The following is a 21,051-nucleotide window of genomic DNA, read 5'->3' as shown; positions in this document are numbered from 1 at the left end:
CTCTCCCGGATCTCCTGACGACTCAGGAGAAGGATGGTTCCGTGGACGGGGTTCGGCTCTCCGACGCCCTCACCCCAGAACAGCGCCAAGGCTGCCGGGACCTCCTGCTGCAGTTTTCTACCTTGTTTTCCCTTACCCCAGGGGTCACCCCCTGGTGCTTGCACGACGTGGACACTGGGGACAGTCCCCCTGTCAGACACCGGGCCTACCGCGTACCAGATCGGGTGCGGGCCTGCATCCAGGAAGAGGTATCCAAGATGCTCACGCTCGGGGTCATCGAGCCCTCGGATAGCCCCTGGGCCAGCCCGGTCGTGCTAGTCCCCAAAGCTGCTGCCCCCGGCACCATTCCTGAACTCCGAATCTGCGTCGACTATTGGGGCTTGAATGCTGTCACCAGGACCGACGCCCATCCCATCCCCCGAGCGGATGAATTGATCGACCGCATGGGGGCTGCCCGCTACCTCAGCATCTTCGACCTGACAGCGGGCTACTGGCAGATCGGCCTCACACCCCGGGCCCAAGAACGTTCCGCCTTCTCTACCCCCGATGGCCACTACCACTTCAAGGTCATGCCCTTCGGCATGAAGAATGCCCCAGCTACTTTTCAGCGACTAGTGAACCAGGTATTGGCGGGGCTCGAAGAGTTCAGCGCCGCCTACCTGGACGATATCGCTGTGTACAGCCGCCACTGGTCCAACTACCTCCACCACCTCCGAGAGGTCCTGCAGGCCCTCCAGCGGGCCGGTCTCACAATCAAGGCCGGCAAGTGCCAAATTGGTCAGGGATCCGTGACCTACCTCGGACACCAGGTGGGGAGCGGTCTGGTGGCCCCTCTGCAACTCAAAATCGCTGCCATCCAGTCTTGGCAGCCCCCAGTCACGCAGACCGAGGTCCGAGCCTTCTTGGGGCTCACCGGCTACTACCGGCGGTTCGTGAAAGACTATGGCAGCATTGTGAGGCCCCTCACGGGACTCACCTCCAAAAACCAACCGAAGAAGGTTAACTGGACCCCCGACTGTCAAGCGGCCTTCGAGAAGCTGAAAGCCGCCATGTGCACTGCCCCTGTGCTCCTGGCCCCCGATTACAGTCGGGAATTCATTGTGCAAACGGATGCCTCCGACCATGGCATCGGGGCGGTCCTCTCCCAGCTGAACCCCGAGGGGCTGGACCACCCGGTGGCCTTCATTAGCAGACGCCTCCTGGCCCGAGAACAGCGCTGGAGCACAATCGAGAGGGAGGCCTTCGCAGTGGTGTGGGCCCTCAAAAAGCTCCGGCCCTATCTCTTCGGCACCCACTTCCGGGTGCAGACAGATCATCGACCCCTGCAGTGGCTAATGCAGATGCGGGGGGAGAACCCCAAACTATTGCGCTGGTCCATCTCCCTGCAGGGGATGGACTTCACTGTGGAACAGCGGCCGGGCCAAGACCACGCCAACGCAGATGGCCTGTCACGCTTTTTCCGCCTCGACGAGGAAAGTCCCCAAGAGGATTGGTGACTCTCCCCGCCTTCAGCTGGGGGGGACGCATGTTGGACAGGCCACCTGAAGGGCTTGCTCCCTCCCCGCATGACACGGCCCAAGCCCCGGCCCTCCAGGTGTGACCCACAGGACCAGCCCGCAACCCGTCTCCAGGCGGAACTCCTGCCCCCGGACATCTGTGTATCATGGGGCCGACCCACTCCCGGCTCCCCCGTCCGGACCAGCCGCCATCTTGGACACTGCACCACGAGGCCGCGTGGCCTCAGCTCGACCCTAACCCTGGGCCTGGCCAGGCCCCGCCATCCCGGCACCACCATCCACCCAGGAGGTGAACGGACCACTTGGCAGGTCGATGGGAGAAAGGAGTGTCGATGGCTCTCCCCCGCCAGGTGCCGATCGCCCTCCAGCTCCCCCCGGGCGCTGGCTCCACCCCCTGCTGGGTGTCTGGACTCCCTCATCCCGGACCTCCCGACCTCCAAGTGCGAGGGTCCGGACATCAAAGGGCGCCAGACCTATAACTAGGGCAGCTCCAGAGCAGGGAGGCAGTTGTATCCTGGAGTCGAGAGACACCGCGAAGAACTCATCCTTGACGGACTACCGGCGCTGCCGTAGCCCTGCCTTGTGAACTAACGTCCTGCCTGCTGGCGCTGCCGCGGCCTTCTACATCCTCCATCCTCGTCGGGACCTGCTGGCGCTGCCGAGGACCGTGTAACGACCACCTTCATCGGGACCTGCTGGCGCTGCCGCGGACCGTGTAACGACCATCTTCATCGGGACCTGCTGGCGCTGCCGCGGACCGTGTAACGACCATCTTCATCGGGACCTGCTGGCGCTGCCGCGGACCGTGTAACGACCATCTTCACCGGGACCTGCTGGCGCTGCCGCGGACCGTCCAAGCTAGAACACCAAGCTCGAGGATTGTGAGCTATCCATCATTGCATCTACCAGATTGGTAACCAGACTGTCCCGCTACCCCCTTTCCCAAACCCAGAGACTAAAATCGAGGGGACCCCGGAGTCCAGACCTCCTTGTACCATTCCATCGTACCTTAAGAAACTGCTTATAAAGAGCGTTAAAGCCTATCCTTGTGTGGTGTACATCTGTGGGGGGGAAGTTACTTGTCTGTACGATCGCTGGAGACGGCTCTCCCCGGAGACCTCTCCCCTTGTCCTCGGCCGACCCTCCCGGTCCGTCTAACAATGACAATGGGAAAGAGTTCTAGTACCGTTATTTTTGCTGTTATGTTCTTTCTGCGCCAAGCATTGGGCCATTTTGGAGCGCACCATTCGCAGTGTATTATGACGACGAACCCCTCCCTGACTGACGCATCCGTGAACAGGCAAATGTCTGGGCTACCAGCCCAGGGGGATCTCCAGATGACTGTGCCATTAAAACTCAGCAGAAACATGCCACATGAGGAGGTACTCCTTTAGAACCTTCGTTAGTCTAACCATGTGATGCTTTTTTCGCACATTGGCTGTGGCCCTCGCTAATCTCCTTGCGAAGACTCTGCCCGCCGGGACTACCCCTGCAAAGTTTAGCTTCCCTAACAGACTCTGAATGACACCCAGGGGGGCTTTGTCCTTGCCCAGGAGAGCCTGGATATCCGACTGCAATGCCTGCACCTTCTCGGCAGGGAGCCTGGACACGCCCTAGACCGTGTCCAACTCGGTGCCCAGGAAAGTGAGGACCTGAACCGGACCCTCGGTTTTTCCCGGAGCCAGAGGAACCCCCAAGCGCCCTGACAGTTCCTGAAAATGATGAAGTGCTAAGCTGCAGTCCTGGGTCCCTGCTTTCCCTATGAAGAGGAAATCATCCAGATAATGCGTGACTCCACTTGTGTTGTATGACCAAATCAGTGCCCTCTGTAGGAAACTGCTAAACGCCTCGAAGTAAGCGCAGGAAACAGCGCAACTCATCGGCATGCATTTGTCAAAGTAAAATTTGCTCTGCCACTTAAAGCCCAGCAGATGGTGACTATCTGGGTGCACTGGGAGCAGGCGGAAGGCTGACTCTATGTCAGCCTCGGCCAGCCATGCACCCCTCCCTGCTCTTCTGACCATGTCTACCGCCATGTCAAAAGAACAGTCCGACACTGAACATGTCCCTTCCTCAAGCCAGTGATTCACTGAGTTGCCTTCTGGGTAAGATAAGTGATGTATGAGGCGGAAAGACCCAGGTTGTTTTTTGGGGACCACCGCCAGGGGAGACACCAGGAAGTTATCTGGGGGGGGAAGAAATGGCCCTGCTACCCTCCCCAAAGCACTCTCCTTCATGATTTTTTCATGCACCACATGCGGAAGTTCCTTGGCTGACCTCAGGTTTTCTGCGTCCCTGACAACTAGGGGCCCCTGGTATGGAATCCTGAATCCATCTATGAAACCCTCAGCCAAAATCTTGCTGTCCTTTTCGTTGGGGTACTCCCTGAGCAAGGGGATGAGGGTGTCAATGCAAATTGGTGAGGGTCCCTTTACTGTGGAAACCTTACAATCAGTAAAGACAAGCGCTGTGGGGGTACCTGGGCCATCGGCTTTGAGAGGGATAGGAGGCAGAAGGGTGGGAAGGGAGGGTGCCGCTCTTTCTGCCTTGCTACTTGGCTGGCATACTGGCAGCTGGCTGGTTGTTGCAGGACAATGCCGTATGACCGGCGCCACACTTGCTGCAAATGTGGCCAAACTTGCAGGCCTTACCCCATGAGCAAGACCCTGCGTTGTACAACCTGCAAGAGTTTGAGTTAAATCGCTTGCCCCCCCTTCCCTGATTGTTTCCCCCCCGGCCTCCACGAAAGGACTGTTTGAAGGGACGCTTCGCCACTTGCTTCTGGCCCTTGTAATTTACCTGCCCCTTCTGATTCTTTGATGCCCCCTTGATGTCTGGCGTAAATTTCCCCATGTGTTCCACCCAGAGCTGAATTTCTTTCTGGTCCCAGTTCAGGTCTGGACACATCGCAATCCTCTTGCGGAATTCGCGATCGTAGTTATACCACCCGATCCCCCCTGTTTTTTCCGCCTCATCGTGTATTACGCGAGAATACTGCCACATTGCGGGCGCCTGTTCTGGGAATTTCTCAGAAACCACTGCTGCCAAAATAGCGAAGGCGTCACCCCAGTTCTTAATTGTCTTTTCCAAGACTGAAATTTCACCTTTTTATCCTCTTCTTCCCCCCCCCCCATTTTGCTAGTATCTTGACCCTCTACCCCGTGCATCAGAAGGGTAAAGATGTCCACAAATTCCCTTCTCCATATCCCTTCCTTAGCTGTCTGTGGTACTTCCCAAGCCAGGGAGCAGCGTCCCGATTTCAGTGGTGCCTCTGTGACTAACGGCACCGCTGCCCCTGTGTCTACCTTGTCTGATGCTGATGGCACTGCTGGCTTGGGAGCGTCTAGGGCTTTACCCGCTGGCGGGGCAGCTTTGTCTGTCAGGCTGGGGATGGGGGAGGGAGGGACTGCTGGTAGCTGTGATATGGGTGTAGCAGTTGTTGGCGCGCTCGTGGTAGCATTGTCACTCGCTGCTGAGGTCTCCCTATTGTCGCGCTCTATTGCTGTTAGCGCAGTGAAACCTTGCTGTGACCCTGCTGTTGCTATGGCGGCTGCTGAGCCTGGTCCTTCCTGAACACCTGCGTGTCCAGCAACTTCACCCCACACTCACACAATAGATGATGTACTTTCCCCCCGCGTACCATCGGCCACTGGTGTGGGTGTCTGTACTGTATTCACCAATCGTGATTTAAAGTCGTCCAAGATGCTCAACATAGAGTCCATCATCTTACCGAATTTATCAGAGTTCGTGTCGTTGACTGTGATCAGCGGTGGCGGGCCGGCCAGGATGACTGCTGGCGCTGCTGCCCGTGTGGGGGCAATCACCCTGACTCTCTGGGATGGCGGCTCTGCCGGAAAATCCTTGTTTGTCGGCCGGCGTGCACACTTCGACCTCCCGGGTGCTGCCTCAGCTGGCCCTGATGAACCTGCAGCAAGTACATTCTCAACTATACCAGAATCTACTTGTTTTCGGGCGTCAAGCATCTCTTTAGCCCAGGAGACTCCTCTGGTCTTTGCCATTTCCCAAAAGTCTGCCCATATAGCTTCCTGCGACGTGCTGGGCTGCGACTCTTCCACTGTGGTTGTTTGGGAAAACAGGAGGGGAGAGGATCCCTGGCTATCCATGCCTCTGCTTCGTAGTGACGAAAACTCTACTTGGGTCCTGCAGAGATAAAGGATCATGAATATCTGACCTCCCAGGGCCTTAGTGCCCACCTGCGGGTTTAAAACTTCCCCCCATCACAGCTGTTTATCAGCGTCCCCCCCTCACACTTGCCCTTACTTACTTCGATCTTTGTCACCTGGCTCACCCTAGCCTGTCGACACGTCCACTGTCGCTTCCGTACGTCCGTTAACAGTTGCCCTTGTTGGGGGGGTGCGATGTCCGTGTTTGCCAGCGAGTGGGGGGGGGGTGGCTTCTCTATACTGTAAATAAAACAACGGGTAAGTGCCTATCCAGTTTGCCGTCATTACCTGGAGGCGATGTGAACATAGAGGGTCTTGGTGATCATCGAGAAAACGGTAGAGAGGGGGGGTGTAAGCGAGGTGTGTACAATTGTTTTACCTCAAACAATTCTGCTGCGACTTGCTCCTGACTGGAGCGAAAAAACAACGATTATTTCAAGAAACCCTCGAAGCCGCTTGGTATCACACCTGCCCTGCCTCCCCTGCTACTGCCGAGTCCTGCTTAAAACTTACTGATTCAGACGTTAGTGTGGCCTCCTGATAGTCCTCCTGGTTGTAGTGTGCGAACTGATGGTGAACCTCGGTAATCTCCCTGAGGCGATCCCAACAGGGCTTACTAGGCGGGGGTGGGGCCTACTTACTGTATGGATGAAATAGAACATTTAAATAGCGGCGGTTCCAACCTGCCACCCCAATTGCTCATTGAGAGATTATAGACTGTTAAAACCAGCTGCTCGACCTTCCTTTCAGACTTAGCCAAGAAGGCTGCTCTCCATAGTACCCTAATGGTAGTTACCAATAAAGGTTGTCTGTAGCTTATCACCATAAGGGTCAGTTGGACTGATACAAGGTGCCCACTGGGATTGGCAGCCAACAATCAGGCCAACTGCTCCCAGGTCCGACGCCACAATATGCACCTGTGCCGCGTTCCTTCCTAACCGGAAGATCAATGCCAGGCCCTGTCTTATCCTAAGCTAAAATATTTCCCAACCTTACTGAAGGAAATACCATTGCCTACACTTTAAACTGAGCACCCAACAACATTAAAAGACCAAGGATTGAACACCTAATCGTCAGTGTAAGAGTTTAAAACCATAACCATTAGGCCAGAGTGACGCTTTTGAACCATTTTACATTTTCCCCATTACGTGGCTGTACCATCCCCCCTGCCACAAGGCTTTGAAACACCTTACGGCTTGTGCGTACGGTGATCGGCCGCACCCCAATACCTGCTGTGTACTTGTGCGAAGTTAATCCTGCGATAACGGCGCTGAACGTCTGGAGTTGACCTGCCCCGGGAGACAAGACATAAATTAAGAGAGTTCCTAAGCACTGCTGGCTTAGCGATACAATAAAACGCGTGAACTCGACCCGAAACGGGTATCCGAGTGCTTTTACATAGCGCCAGTTACTGCATGAGGATAAACATTCACTTTGTTAGGCGATTTGCACAGCATCCGCCGCCGCAGGCGAAACAATACCGTCTTCCGCACCCAGGTCCCCCGCTCCGAGGTCGGCAGCACTGTGCACGCAGCGGAGCACCGGGGAATCGAACCTGGGGCCTCAGGCATGCACCACATGCGCCCAACCATTGAGCTACAGCCCCGCAGTGCAAAAGCAGCGGCCACCGCGGCGGAATCCGCCCCCACCAACCTCACATCATTTCCCCCGGAGATTGGCCCGTAGATGGCCCGCAGAGCACTAGGATACTCGCACAAAGGGGGGGCGGGAGGGCAGGCAGTCGGTGCGGAGGCCGTCCCCAGCTGTCCCCCCCGGGCCCCCAGACGTGCCAATTGGTTAGACTCTTGGCGCAGACTTGAACCAGAAACACAGGGCATTGAGACGAGGCTGAAATTAGAGCCAGGCTCCTCATTAGCCCCATAAACAGCTCCGACCGCTACCCGCATACCCTCTCCCTGGGAGAGCCACGTGAGCGCCTGCACGGGTGGTACGGTGGGGGTGAGTCCAGCCCGGGCCAGCAGCGGCCCGGCCTCCCCCCCCGCTCCTGGTCGAACCTCCGTGCCCGCAGGCCCAGTCTGGGATGCCGTGCCCCGAATCTATATTGCAAGGGGGGTGTGGTTTCACAAGGGGAGCCGGGGCCACCGCGGCCGGGAAGGAGCCATTTTTGCACAGGCTCGTGCACCCCCTCGCCCTACCTGCACGCTAGCCGCCACTCGACTACGTGATTTGCCCAGGCTAACCGGGTGCACGTGACCCCGAAGGCGCGGACCCCGGTCTCCCCCCCGAAGTCGGCAGTTCGACCGACAGAACACCTGCTCTCCCCGCCCCTATGCACTCTTTGAGCCAGCGAAAGCACCTCTCGCCGCCGACCCCAAATGCTGCCCACCTGAAAGGAAAGGGGGTGCCTTGACATATTCTGTGCTCGATCCCCCCGCTATATTAAACAGAGTGGGTTATAGAGTGACCTGGCCACGGCGCGGCCTCCGAACGACTGCAATTCCCCCCCCGGCAGCCAAACAGCCTATGCTGGGCCGCCCCGCAGTGTTGCACCAGATGGGGTGCTCAGGCATGGGTGGAGGATTTTAGGCACTCACCGAAACCACGAGGCGATGGGGCGACACACGACCAACGATGTGAAAAACGGCGTGAAGGGCAGCAAAGAGGGTCCACACTAGGCGATGGGGCGACACACGACCAACGGCATGAAGGGCAGCAAAGAGGGTCCAAAATGGAGGGGGGAGGCCCAAATACCCATCCCCAACCACCGGCGCGCCGGACATGACGTGTCTGGTGCGCCCTGTAAGGGGACTCCTCCTGGAGTCCCGTGGGAGAGTAGGGGGGGGTGGGGGAGGAGCCCAAATGCAACTAAGGGTGGCAGCCCTCTGAGGTGGCCCCCTGCGGGGGCGAGGGCAGCTGCAGAATGATGAGAGGTAGAGGATGCCACAGCCCAGGCGCGCAGCACCCATTGGACTCAAAGGGCTTCAGCCCCTCCCGTCATGTGTGGCAGCCCGGGATGAGACAGCTTCCCGGGTCACACACACAGCCGCACCCGAGCACTTCACAGGTCTATAAAAGACCATTTGCATGTTAATGAGGCCTTGCTGTTGTTTCACCCCTTCTAAGAGCCCCTGCAACTCCACTCTGCCTATTGCTTAAAGATTCAGCACCCCCCCCCCCACCGAAATCAGCTCCACTCTGCCTATTGCTTAAAGATTCAGCCCCCCCGAAAGTTTTTCTTAGCCCCCCCCAAAATTTGGCTCTAGTTGCGCCTCTGCCGCAGCTTGGCAGTTACGGCATTCAGCAGAGGCTTGTAGTTGAGTAAAAGATTACCTCTTCAGCAGGACCACTCAGACAATTGCCCATGTATGGAGCCATATTGACACACCCTGGTATTGGATTTTGCATTTAAAAGTTCAAGATTGTCTGTGTCCTAGAGAAATTAAGTTTGTAACCTGAAAAGAGACAGAATGTCTCCGCCTCCTTTGATATGATCGCCATGGAAGCTAGTGGGTTAGTGGCAAATACAGCGATATCATCAGCGCATGCCGTTATTTTTAGCTCAATTTTGTTTAATTAAACTGGCTGAATGCCTTTGTTCAATAAAAGGTGTCTTATATATGTCTCTATATAAAGAGCAAATAACAACGGGGAAAGGGCCAAGCAACATGGCCGACAGGACGTGATCTTGTTAGCTCCTGGCTGGCCCGCCGTAAAATCCTATATAAATCCTAAAGTCTGGACCCACCCATCAGCCCAAAACATCGATTTGTGACTGCTTTCGTGCAGTGGAACAGAGGATTCACCCGCTTGCCAGCAGTGCCCCGCTAAAGAAGGAGTTCAGAGCGAGACCACGCTGGGCCCTGGATATAGATGAGCCTGGTGATGCAGCGTTATTCCAAGGTCCATGGACTCTGCAACACACTGTGTCTGTGAGACTTTGGGGCGGGGCTTCACCCTGTGATACCTGCAGAGGGTTCTCATCCCCCCCCCCTTCTGAGGCACAACTACAGACTGGACTGTTCCCTGCCAGGGAGGAGGCTGTGCGGCCCGGACCCATTGCTGCGGGGTCATCTGTATGCGCCGGAGGAGGCGGGCACCGTCTTGCAGAGGCTCTGAACAGCCCTGGTGGACCCGGGTGAAGCGGGATCTGTGCACCACCAGCCCCCTTGGGGTGTGGAGGAACGCGGTGGACCCGGTCTGGGGTGCGGCAGAGCAAGGGGCTCCCTAGGGCCGGGTTAGAGGCCCCTATTGGCTGTATTGCTGCCCCTGCCAAGCCGTTGATAGTGCCTTTTTGAATGTGCCCTCATTGGCTCTCGGCATACTTGCATGGCCTGCCTCGGGGGAATACTGCTGCCTAGGACATCAGTGCCATCATGGGCTGACCCCTGAGCCTGGTCTTGACAGGCCCCACCCACGTTTGGTGGGCATTTGAGAGGAAAACGGCTGGAGCTACTGTTGGATCCTTGATGCATAGGCGAGCGCTTGTTCCACTAGTCTTGGGGAAGTGCTTGCCCCCAGGTCCACCCAGAGGGGATGGACCTCCCTGGTTCCTGGTACAGCACAAGACGTGGGATGTCCCTGGGGGGCCGGGCGTGGTGACTGGTGCCTGCCTCTGCGTTACCCAGTGTGGAGAGCTGGTACCATTATATATAGGGCAAGAACTCAAGCTTTCTCTATGAAACTGTGAGTAACAATGCGCGGAGTGATGCTTGCAGTCCCTGAGCATGGTGTGTGTGTCGGCCTGTCTTTGTGTGTGTGGTGCACTGGCATTCCTTTGCCTCCAGACAGCCCCTTAGGGGTTCAGCACTGTGGTATAGCACTGTGGGCCTCTGGTTTCGCTGACCCATGGGGGTCCGCACAGAAGAGGTGCCTCTAGAGCAGTGCCAGTGAAGACTGGTCAGCATGACCGTGTGGGGTCAGGGAAGTCCCGACTTGGTGGGTCCCCACCCAGCTCAGATGTAGGCATAGACAAGGGAGCTCGAGCAGGGGTTCCAAACACCATCACACAGTACACCACACCGCACCACCCTCTGCAGAGAATCACATGCCAAACTACTGGAACAGATGAGGAGGACGGGGTGAGGAGGAGCCGACATGGGTGGAGTTGCTGGCTGCCATACAGGGATCCCAGAAAGCAATGGAGGCCCGAATAGACACAGTTTCTATTGATGTAAATCTGCTGTGAACCGGCCTCTGTAAGATAGCAGATAAAGTCACTGCAGTGGAGGAGGACATTTCCGGTCTCAAGGGAGAGCTGTCAGCACTTAAATATCAGGTGTCACAATTATCCTCCACAACGAAAGCCCTGGAACGCCATGCCGAGGATGCAGAAGGTTGCGGCAGACGCAGCAACATGCATGTACTGGGCTTTCCTGAGAGAGTTAAGGGAAGGTCTCAGGAGGGGTTTCTGGAACAGTGGGTTCAGACCCCGCTACACCCATCTGGATTATCTGAAATGTTTGTTATCAAGAGAGCACATAGGGCCCTGGGCCCTCCTCAGCCTCCGGGGGCTCCCCACGTGCATTCATTGCTAAAATCTTGAATTAAAGGAATAGAGACTGCATCCTTATGACCTTCAGGGATCAACAGGACATTCAGTTCAAAAACAGCAGGATCTCCATATACCCTGACTATACCAAACAAGTACAGGAACAAAGGAAATCGTTCCTTGGTGTGAAGAGGGAACTGAGGGACATGAACTTACAATATATGCTGTTATACCCAGCAAAATTGAAGGTCTTGGCACAAGGCAAGGCTCACTTTTTCGAGAGTCCCGAGGAGGTCTGGGAATGGCTGGAGATCAGGGGGGATGCACTTCCACAACCAGAGCCCCAGGTTCGGAGCAAGAAATGGGGTGCAGGACCATTTCAGGGAACACAGATGGGGGGACCTGGTCCACCACCTGATGTGGGCATGGGAGCCATGCCCAACTTGGTCCTTGCTGAACAGACTCAATTGCCTAGTGCAACGGTAGACGTGGTCCCGGAAACCTTGCTGGGTAAGGATGAGGAGGGCACGGAGGAACAGTAAAAGGGAGGCTCGCTTTCGCCCCCGACCTGGAATTGCTGTGTAGACCAGCTGCTTGTATAATAGCAATATGTAGGCTGAAGCAGCTCACTTTATTGATTGGGCGGGATCTGGTGTGCGCACACTGGGGTGGGCTCAATAGTAATGTTGTTGAGTTGGCAATTTGAAGATTCTCACTATAGGGCTGCATTGTCTGATTAAATCAATATAATTTTGGGGCTTGGGATGGTTGGTCCAGATTTCGCCACTAAGGGTGGCTTCAGAGTGTATGTGTAGGCATTTTGGAAGGTATTATTGTTAAAAAAATTACCACTGATGAAATATTGGAGGTGCTTCAGGCCATGCCAGGGGCCAGGGCCTCTGGGGCAGATAGTTTCCCGATGGCCTTTCCACAGGCCTACTCTAATCTACTTGCACAACCGTTGTTGCAGGTTTACGAGGAGGCATTTGAGGCAGTGATTTTGCCCCGTTGATGCACGAAGGAGAGATTGTCATGCTTCTCAAGCCTGGGGGGAGTGACCAAGACCCCTCCTCATATTGACCCCTAACGATGATAAATTCAGACATTAAGATTCTATGCAAGATCCTGACCGCTAGCTAGGCTGCCCCCCCCCATTGGCATACCTAGTCCATGAAGATGTGTATTCATACCTACCCGATACATGGGCATGAATATTAGGAGACTAACACACGTTTTGCATGAATCACGGCAAAAGCATGACGACTAGCCTTGGTCTCCATTGACTTGGAGATGGCTTCTGACCTGGTGGATTGGGGGTATCTGTTGGAGGTAGTTCGGGTGGTTGGTTTTGGTCCATGGTTCAGAAGATGGGTACAGATCTTGTACACAGCACCCAGTGCTAGGGTTCGGGTGGGGCACAGCAGGACGAGCGAGTGGCAACTGGGGAGAGAGACGAGACAGGGCTGCCTGCTCTCTCCACTTCTGTTTGCATTGGCAATAGAGCCCCTGGCGATATGGGTGCATGGGGACCTGGGTCATTGGGGAATCAAAATCAGTGACACTTCCCATATTTTATCATTGTATGTGGAAGACACATTATTCTATATTTCCTTGCCGCGGGAGGCAATTCCAGGGCTTTTACAGGTGCTGGAAGAGTTTGATGGTTGCTCTGGGTTGCGACTCAATAAATCTAAATCTTTGATATTCCCTCTGGAACACCTGTCTGGCAGCCCTTTGGATTCTCTTCCTAGTTTGGGATTACGCTGGGAGACGGACCATTTCAGGTACCTGGGTGTGCAGGTGGTGGGCAAGGACTCACGGATATTGCAACTCAACATCCATAAGACAGTAGATTCATTGAAGGGATCGGTGGCCTTTTGGAACACTCTCCCGCTCTCTCTTATGGGGAGGTTGGCAATAGCCAAGATGGTGGTATTGCCCCACTGTCTCTACATGTTATAGAACACCCCGTGCAACATCCCTAGGCCAATATTCCAGGCCTGGACTCCATACTGATAGACCTGTACTGGGCGGGATGTCACAGTAGAGTGGCGCTCGCATCATACATTATGAGGGGGGTGGTCTGGAGGCACCTAGAAATGGAGCTCTAGGACCATGTTGCCCAATCACGGCACACTGCAGGATGGTTTGCAGAGGGGGACAACTGGGTAAAAAGGCTGCACCAGGATAGAGTGCTGCCCACTGACCTGCCATCCCTCCTCTTGCAGGGAGCGGGCGCTCCCGCTGCGGTTCCATACATGGTCAAGCAGACTGTGCGTATCTGTCAAATATTTGTGGAGCGGATTATGAAACACACTCCATTTCATCTGGAGTTTTCGGTGTGGGATGTAAGGTCGGTTAGAAGGGTCATGGCTAATATGCCATACCGGGTGTGGCATGAGGGAGGATGTGGCATGCTCATGGACTTGTTCCCTAGGTGAGAACTTTATTACATTCAAGCGAGCCTGCAACGATTTTGGATTGGGGCAGGGGCAATATTTACAGTACGCTGCTAATATTTTTAAAGAGATATGGCCCACGCACCCGGGAACTCCACAGCTCACGCAGACACTGGACATCTTACTCAAGTATGGGGCAGGAAGACGCATCATATCACTACTGTATAGGGCTATGAGGAAAGACGCTGGCACTCCCCCCCTGGGGCTTTTGCCACCTGGAACGCCGATCTGGAGACGCCACTAGAGGAACAGCATTGGAGGGTGGTGGGCTCTCTTACGCACACGGTCTCCCGTAACGCCCGATTCTGGCTAATTCACTACAATTACTTGCACTGTACACATATGACCCCAGAGAGAATACAACATATAGCCCCCAATAGGCCCCACTCATTCCCAAGATGCCACAAGGAAAGGGCTAGTTTCCTGCACCTGGCCTGGGAGGGCCCTGAGGTAAGGGGCTTTTGGACTGAGGTGGTGGAGCAAATTAGAGGCAATGTGAATAGGCGAGTGCAGTTGATGCACACCCATTGCCTATTGGGGTTAATACGGAAACTTAAAAAGCAAAGCAAGATAGTATATAGATTCCAGCAATTACTATTGGTGCTAGTGAGATGTAGAATTGCTATTGTGTGGGTGGGGGTGCGGCCTTCCGAGGTCACTGCATGGATACGAGATGTGCGAGAATGGACATTAGCTGAGGAAGTTGACACGAGGAGTTGCAGAGATGAAAAATTAGAGGGTTTATTTATTTTATTTTTATTTTGAGAGTTTTGTACAGCGCGAATCAGACCCTTGCGGGTATCAGAGCACTTTACAGGGTAGAGTCTTAGTTACATAGACACAAGGTAAATAGCATAGAGATTACAGATAGACAGCGCTAGTATAATCATTCTATCATTGACACACGGTATATGATACATAACAAAAACATTCAATGAGATTTAAGCATAATATAGATAATTATCTAGGGTCTCTCGCTGGGCAGAGGACATTGTAAACTTCCGAGTAGAGGATACATTCGGTCGCAGAATAACAGTAGTCCCTGTTCAAGTGAGTTTAGCCATGAGAAGCGCCCTCTCTTCTTTTTTGAAAGATGCAGTAGAGGGATTAAGTCTGGTTTCTGGGGGTAGAGTATTCCAAATTCTGGGCGCCATCCCTGAACAGGTTCGGTTGTATGTTTTCTTCTTGTTGAATCTTTGAGGTTTCAATAGAAGGTTGATAGAACTTCTTGAGGATCTGACACCACAAGAGGGCACGAGTTTCTGTGCCAGATAACTGGGTGTATTGTGATGAATGGCTTTATGAGTCATACAAGCTATTTTCAGATGAATTCTGGCTTCAAAGGGTAGCCAATTAAGGGATTTTAGGTAAGGGAATACATGGGAGCTTCTTTTGGAGCCAGTGATAAGTCTCGCTGCGGTGTTGAATGAGGCTCTCAGAGGGGCCGTTGCAGCTCTGGGTAGGCCACAGAGAGCAACACTTCCGTAATCCACTCTTGGGATGACTAGTGCTTGTATTGCAAGCTTGAAGTCCTTTTCCGGCAGGAAAGGTTTCAGTTTTCTCAAAGTATTTATCTGAAAGTTTGCTCCCTTTGTTGCGTTGCTGATGTGTTTTTGCATATTGAGGTGTCTGTCCAGTGATATTCTCAACGATTTTGCTGAATCAATGATGAGAGGTTGACAATTGAGTGCAGTAAGGTGTTTGATCCAGTCTTGCAATATGGGTACTTAGGTGGGAGGAAAGATGAGGAGGAATTCGGTTTTAAGGGCATTCAGTTTTAGATGATTTTCTGCCAGCCATGTTTGAGTTTTCCAGAGAGTGGTGTTGAGCGATTTGATGTCTTCAAGGGTGTGGATCTTGAGATATAGTTGTGTGTCGTCCGCGTACATGTGATATTGCACGTTAGACGAGTAGAGAATTTCAGTGAGGGGTTCCATGAAAAGGTTGAACAGTGTCGGAGATAATGCCGATCCTTGTGGGACTCCTAAAGTGACTGGGACGGGTTTGGACAGGGAGTGATTGACCTTGAATCGTTGTGATCTATCTTGAAGGAATGAAGTAAAGCAGCTTAGAACTGAACCGGCTAATCCCATTCTGTGTTCCAGAAGGTCAATCAGGTTATCGTGTTTGACAGTATCAAAGGCCGAGGACAGGTCTAGCAAGATGAGTAGACATGCTCCGTTTTGATCTAGGATTTGTAGGGCATCGTCAATTATGTGGGTCATGGCCGTTTCAGTGCTGTGACCTGCACGGAAACCTGATTGGTATTTGTTGAGTAGGTTAAAATGATCAATATGTCTTAGCAGCTGGAGGTGAACACATTTTTCTAGGAGTCTGGCCAGGGTAGGGATGTTGGATGATTTAAGACTTTGGAAGGAGCTCTACCATGATCTACTGGCCAATGGCCTGCAATCAGGTTCACAAAGCCCAGCGGCAGCGAACAGCCAGGCGGGTAACGATGGGGAGGGGGATTAAATATGTCTGTTATACTTAATTGTTGCTTATGGAAGGGAGGATCCAGCGGCTGATCTCTTGAACTGTACCACATTACCACATGACTACATGATTCTTCTTTGCTGGTATCGATTGCACATCTGTATTTTGTTACTGTGTAAAACTTTAAATAAAGTACTTTAAAAAAAATAACGGGAAAAGAGGACATCCCCGGCGTGTACCTCTGTTTATAGAAAATAAAGAAGGAAAAATACCACCCATGTCAACCTTTGCAATAGAATTTTTATATAACTTCTGAACTAATGCAATATGCCGTCTTCCAAGCTCAAATGTTTCCATTGTCGTCCAAAGTGCTTCCCAGGTAACTCTACCAAAGGCCTTTTTGGCACCCAACATGATCATGAAGATCTGATGTTTCATTTTCCAAGCTAAGTCAAATGTTACTATTGCAGTATTATTAAGTGCGACAGTGTCCCTACCTAGAACAAATACTTGCTGCTGTGCTGATGCCAGGATGTGCGCAGGACGTGCCAGGCATGTTGTTGATATCTTTGAGTAGACCTAGGTATCAGCATTCATCAAAGATATAGATTGATATGAACCTCTTTCCACAGGTGCTTTATCTTTTTTAAGAAATACTACCGAATTTGTCAGCCCCCTAGAGGCTGGAGCATCATCTCCACCCACCATGTAAGTAAATAGATAATTAAATTCTGGTATAAAAATATCCTTAAACACTTAATAGAACTCTAATGGTATTGTATCCTCCCCTGTGGCTTTCCCAACAGATATATCAATAATAGTTGCTTCGATCTCAGCAGAAGAAATATCTCCTTGAAGCGTAGATTCCTGCAATGTGTCAAGCTGGGGCAGGTGGCTCTCTGTAATGATTATCGGGGTTAGCCAGTTTACTATAGACCTCTTGGTAAAAGCTCATAAATTGTCCGGCTATAGCATGAGATTCTGAATAAGCCATGCCGTTGCTGCCCCTAATACACTTTATATCACTGTGAGCCCTTTTGTCGAATATCTGCCAACCATATCACTATATTCATATTGAAGTATTGTGTTCTTCTGATAGCTAACGGCTACCGTCTCGATCAATCTCTGATTGACTGTTAGCCATCTTTCTATCAATCTAAGATATATCTCCTGCTCATTAAAGTTCCTAGTAAGAATTCCCTGCACATGCGGCATGCAGCATCTCTAACTCTGAACAATATTTCCGACATTGAATAATTTCCTCATGAGTGGATCTATTTTTATTTACAATGAATTGAAGTTATACCCCCCTAATATAGACCTTTATGCAATCCCAAACAACAGCTATTGAGGCGGTCCCTTTGTTTATTTGTAAATATTCCCCCAGTAAACCTCTAAGATAGGACTGACACTCCATATTGACCAGAAAATTATGAGGAAATGTGAATGAACAGGGATTTGCCCTATGCTCTGATGCAGCTTGAACCGCCAACATCATAGGGTTATGATCGGAAGTGATCTTGGAGCATACCTCAATATATGCATCCACAAACGGCTGTTGTCAGGTGAGGATCATGTAGATGTGTGAGTACTGTTTGTGAGGAGAAAAGTAGTAAGTATACCCGTGCTGTGGGATGTAGTGTTCTCCATACGTCCACTAACCTATGAAAACACGTAAGTTCCAGAATGGACACTGGTTTTAACAATTCTTTTGTATACTTGTCTATTTGTAGTGTCGATATCATAATCAATTATACTATTAAAATCCCTCATTACTATTAGCTCACTAGAATAATCAAATAATTCCAGACTTGAGTAGTCATATAAATCGGGGTTGTAACCTTATGCCCTTGAGGTGTCAACTTTACTATGTCCCACCATCTCTTAGAAGCTGCTGCAGTTTTCATTATGTTAACAGTCATATTTTTAGATTTCATTATGGCCACGCCCAAATTGACATTGTTTGTGATGTACAGATGAAAATATCATACCCCAGCTGCTTAAGTAAGGCCCGATCCCTATATATCAGGTGCGCTTCATTTACTCCAAGTATATGCGGCTTAAAGAGTTTCAATTCTTCTTTGAATAATTGACGCTTTTTAGCCTGATTCAGGCCACCAACATTCAAACACATATTTTTCAACGTAGACATTGTTGAATAAATTGCTTAGTTTTACTGACTCCCCCTGCATCTATGCCCTATTTGTCGCAAACTCTCACATTTTAATTCGTATTTGACTTCCACAATCAAATCCAGCTGACTCCCCTTCTCCCCCAGACTCCCAACTTCCCCTAACAGCAAAATCATAATCACCAATCTTGTGGACCCAATGACCCTCCTGAACTACGCCCACCCTCCCACATTTCTAGAAAAGGAATCAACCTCCCCTTGACTGTCAATGGTGTTACAGCCTGATGAGACTGGTCCACCTGGATCCCCCGTCACCAACCCCCCACTTGCTAGCAAAAAGTGCAGAGTAACCCTCCCCCTTCAACATATTTCAGAGCCCTAAGAAATATAAAGAATGAAAGAAATGTAGATAGAAAAAAGGGCAAAAAAAACTGTTATTGTCAACACCCATATACTCGTAGGCGTTCATGGGAGGGAATTTACGACATAGACCGAACCAAAAAGGAAATGTTATGAATACTAAGAAACAGGTTGCCACTAAGAGCCTATGAAGCCTCCTGCTCTGAGTGAAAGAACTGAGAACGGCCATTTTTAATCACTTTAAGACATGCAGGCTCCTGTACAAAGACCTGTGTTCCAACTGCCTTTAACAGGTCTCCATCTGACGTAGTCTCCACCGCCTGTCCATGGTGGCCTTACATAGATCTGATGGCACAAAAATAGACAGTTATCCCACTACTGTGGGCTCTGAAAGATGAGCTTTCAGGAAGATAGCTTGACGAAGAAGAAAATTGCCCACAAATATGAGCATAGGCCGAGGTTGGAAGGACTTTAACTGAGCGGATTGCCATATGAAGATTGGTAGTCTATGAGACCGCTGAATCTGTGAATCCAAATCCCAGTCTGCCCAATCTGGAAAATCCTGCTGAAATATGTTGAAAAGGAAGGCCCTGGGATCATCTCCTTCCTTCCTTTCCGGCATGACAAAAATCCTTGAGCTGTTTCACTGCTGCCTATTCTACAAATCTCCAACTTTGCTTTAGATCAGCACCAACTGCCCCTCTTGAGTCTTGGTTGATTTCACGTTGGCTGAACAGACTTCCTCAGTCCCGGCTACCTGCTATTGGACTTCAATCACAACAGAGGAGAGTGCTTCAACTTTACTTGATACCTCTGTCAGTTATTGCTATAGCACCATACTGTCTGCTCTGACTTGTGTAAAGCCCCTGGCTTTTAATGCAGCCTCGGAGTGGGAGTATGAATTAAGCTAAGATCCATATTTGAGACGGAAGGCCTATCAACGCCAGAAGCTGGATAGCAGAGACAAAGCTAGATAGCCAAGAGATTATAGACGTAACTTCACCTTTAGCTGCGACCCATTTTCATGATGGGCTATCTTTGGAGCACCTTTTCGAGTGAGTTGGAGCCGAGTTGCTACCATACTCACTGTCATAACCCTCGGTATTTTTCTTATTACCGCCTCAGCTTCTCTGTCATTTTACCTTGCTCTGTTTCTTTCCTGAGACCCCCTCCTGTCTTATTATGAACATACTCAGGTTTTGGTGTAGGCTTGGGAGACACCTGAATAATACCTTGCCCCTGACCCACATGGGTGTCTAACCCACGTCTGGTGTTACAGTTAAATCCGATGTTACACTGAGATTCCCAAAATGAGTCTTCATTTGAGTCTCCTGTAATCCTTTCACATCTCTGCTGCCTGTGCCGGCGACTGTCAGCATAGGAATAGTAGCTTTAACTGTGGGTCGTACTCCACAAGAGGCACCTCCTTCAAAGCAAATCCCCCCCCCCCCCAAAGTTCACTATCAAGAGTAGTACTTCGCCCGGTTTCAAACTGATAATCCTGTTCAGTGGAGGTAACATTGTTACTTGCAAGACTAGAAAAGCTTTGGCTGGCATCTTTACCTTGTACGGGAGAATACGTTTCCAAACAGCAACTCAGTTTGCTCTTTACACCGCATACCTCTAAGATCCCTTTGTCTGCAGCCAGAATACCAAAGGAAACCTCAGAAACAGCTGTGTTGACCCCTGGTGACTATTCTGTTGCTTTGAGTACACTCAGTAAAACGTCCACCATGGATGCAGGATCTGAATACTCCTTGTTAGGTGTGTGAAAGAGATCCGCTGCTTTCCCAGAGTCGAGAAGCTTCAGAATCGGTCTCACAACACAGGAGACAGACCCGGTCACCTTCTCAATGATCTGAGGACGTACCCAACGTGCTCCTGCCAAAACTGATACTGGTAAACCCTCTGTCAGGGCAGTCATTAGCATGCTGCTGCTGCGGCAGCTGCACAACCACTGCACCCTCCATGTTATGCTGAGTCTCGAGGAATGGTCATTGCAATGAAGGACTTTAGCTGATCGAACATAATGCTGCTGAAAACGAAACAACACGGGCTGGTCAGCAACCTTGTCGTCTGAAACTGCAGGGGGGTGGTTCAGATGAATCTGGGTATGCCAGCACCACATCAGGCAAGCATGATGCTGTATCTCAGTTTAGTAATATATAAAAAGAGAGAGGAACCCTTGGTAACCCAAAGGACTGGGGTTCAAACAAGATTTTTAAACAAAGATGTCCTCTGGGAATATTTGTTATCCACACCTTAATTCTCACTCATACTCAAGGTCTCATTCATTCAGGTCCGATAAACCCGACCACCCCAACTTTGAGTTTATTACGTATTGGCACAAATACTTAAGATTAGTACAATAATGGTTGAAATGTATTAAAACAATTTGTTTCTCAGAATATTACACAATAAAAAAACAATTTTATCAGAGGAAAACAATAAAACATTTACAATACATTCAATGTTAAAACCAATTCATTATAATACGATCCAAAAAGGATATTGC

The sequence above is a fragment of the Triturus cristatus genome, chromosome 9 (assembly GCF_964204655.1).
Source record: "Triturus cristatus chromosome 9, aTriCri1.1, whole genome shotgun sequence".
NCBI classification, from domain to species: domain Eukaryota; kingdom Metazoa; phylum Chordata; class Amphibia; order Caudata; family Salamandridae; genus Triturus; species Triturus cristatus.
Note: the sequence above shows the minus strand (reverse complement) of the source record.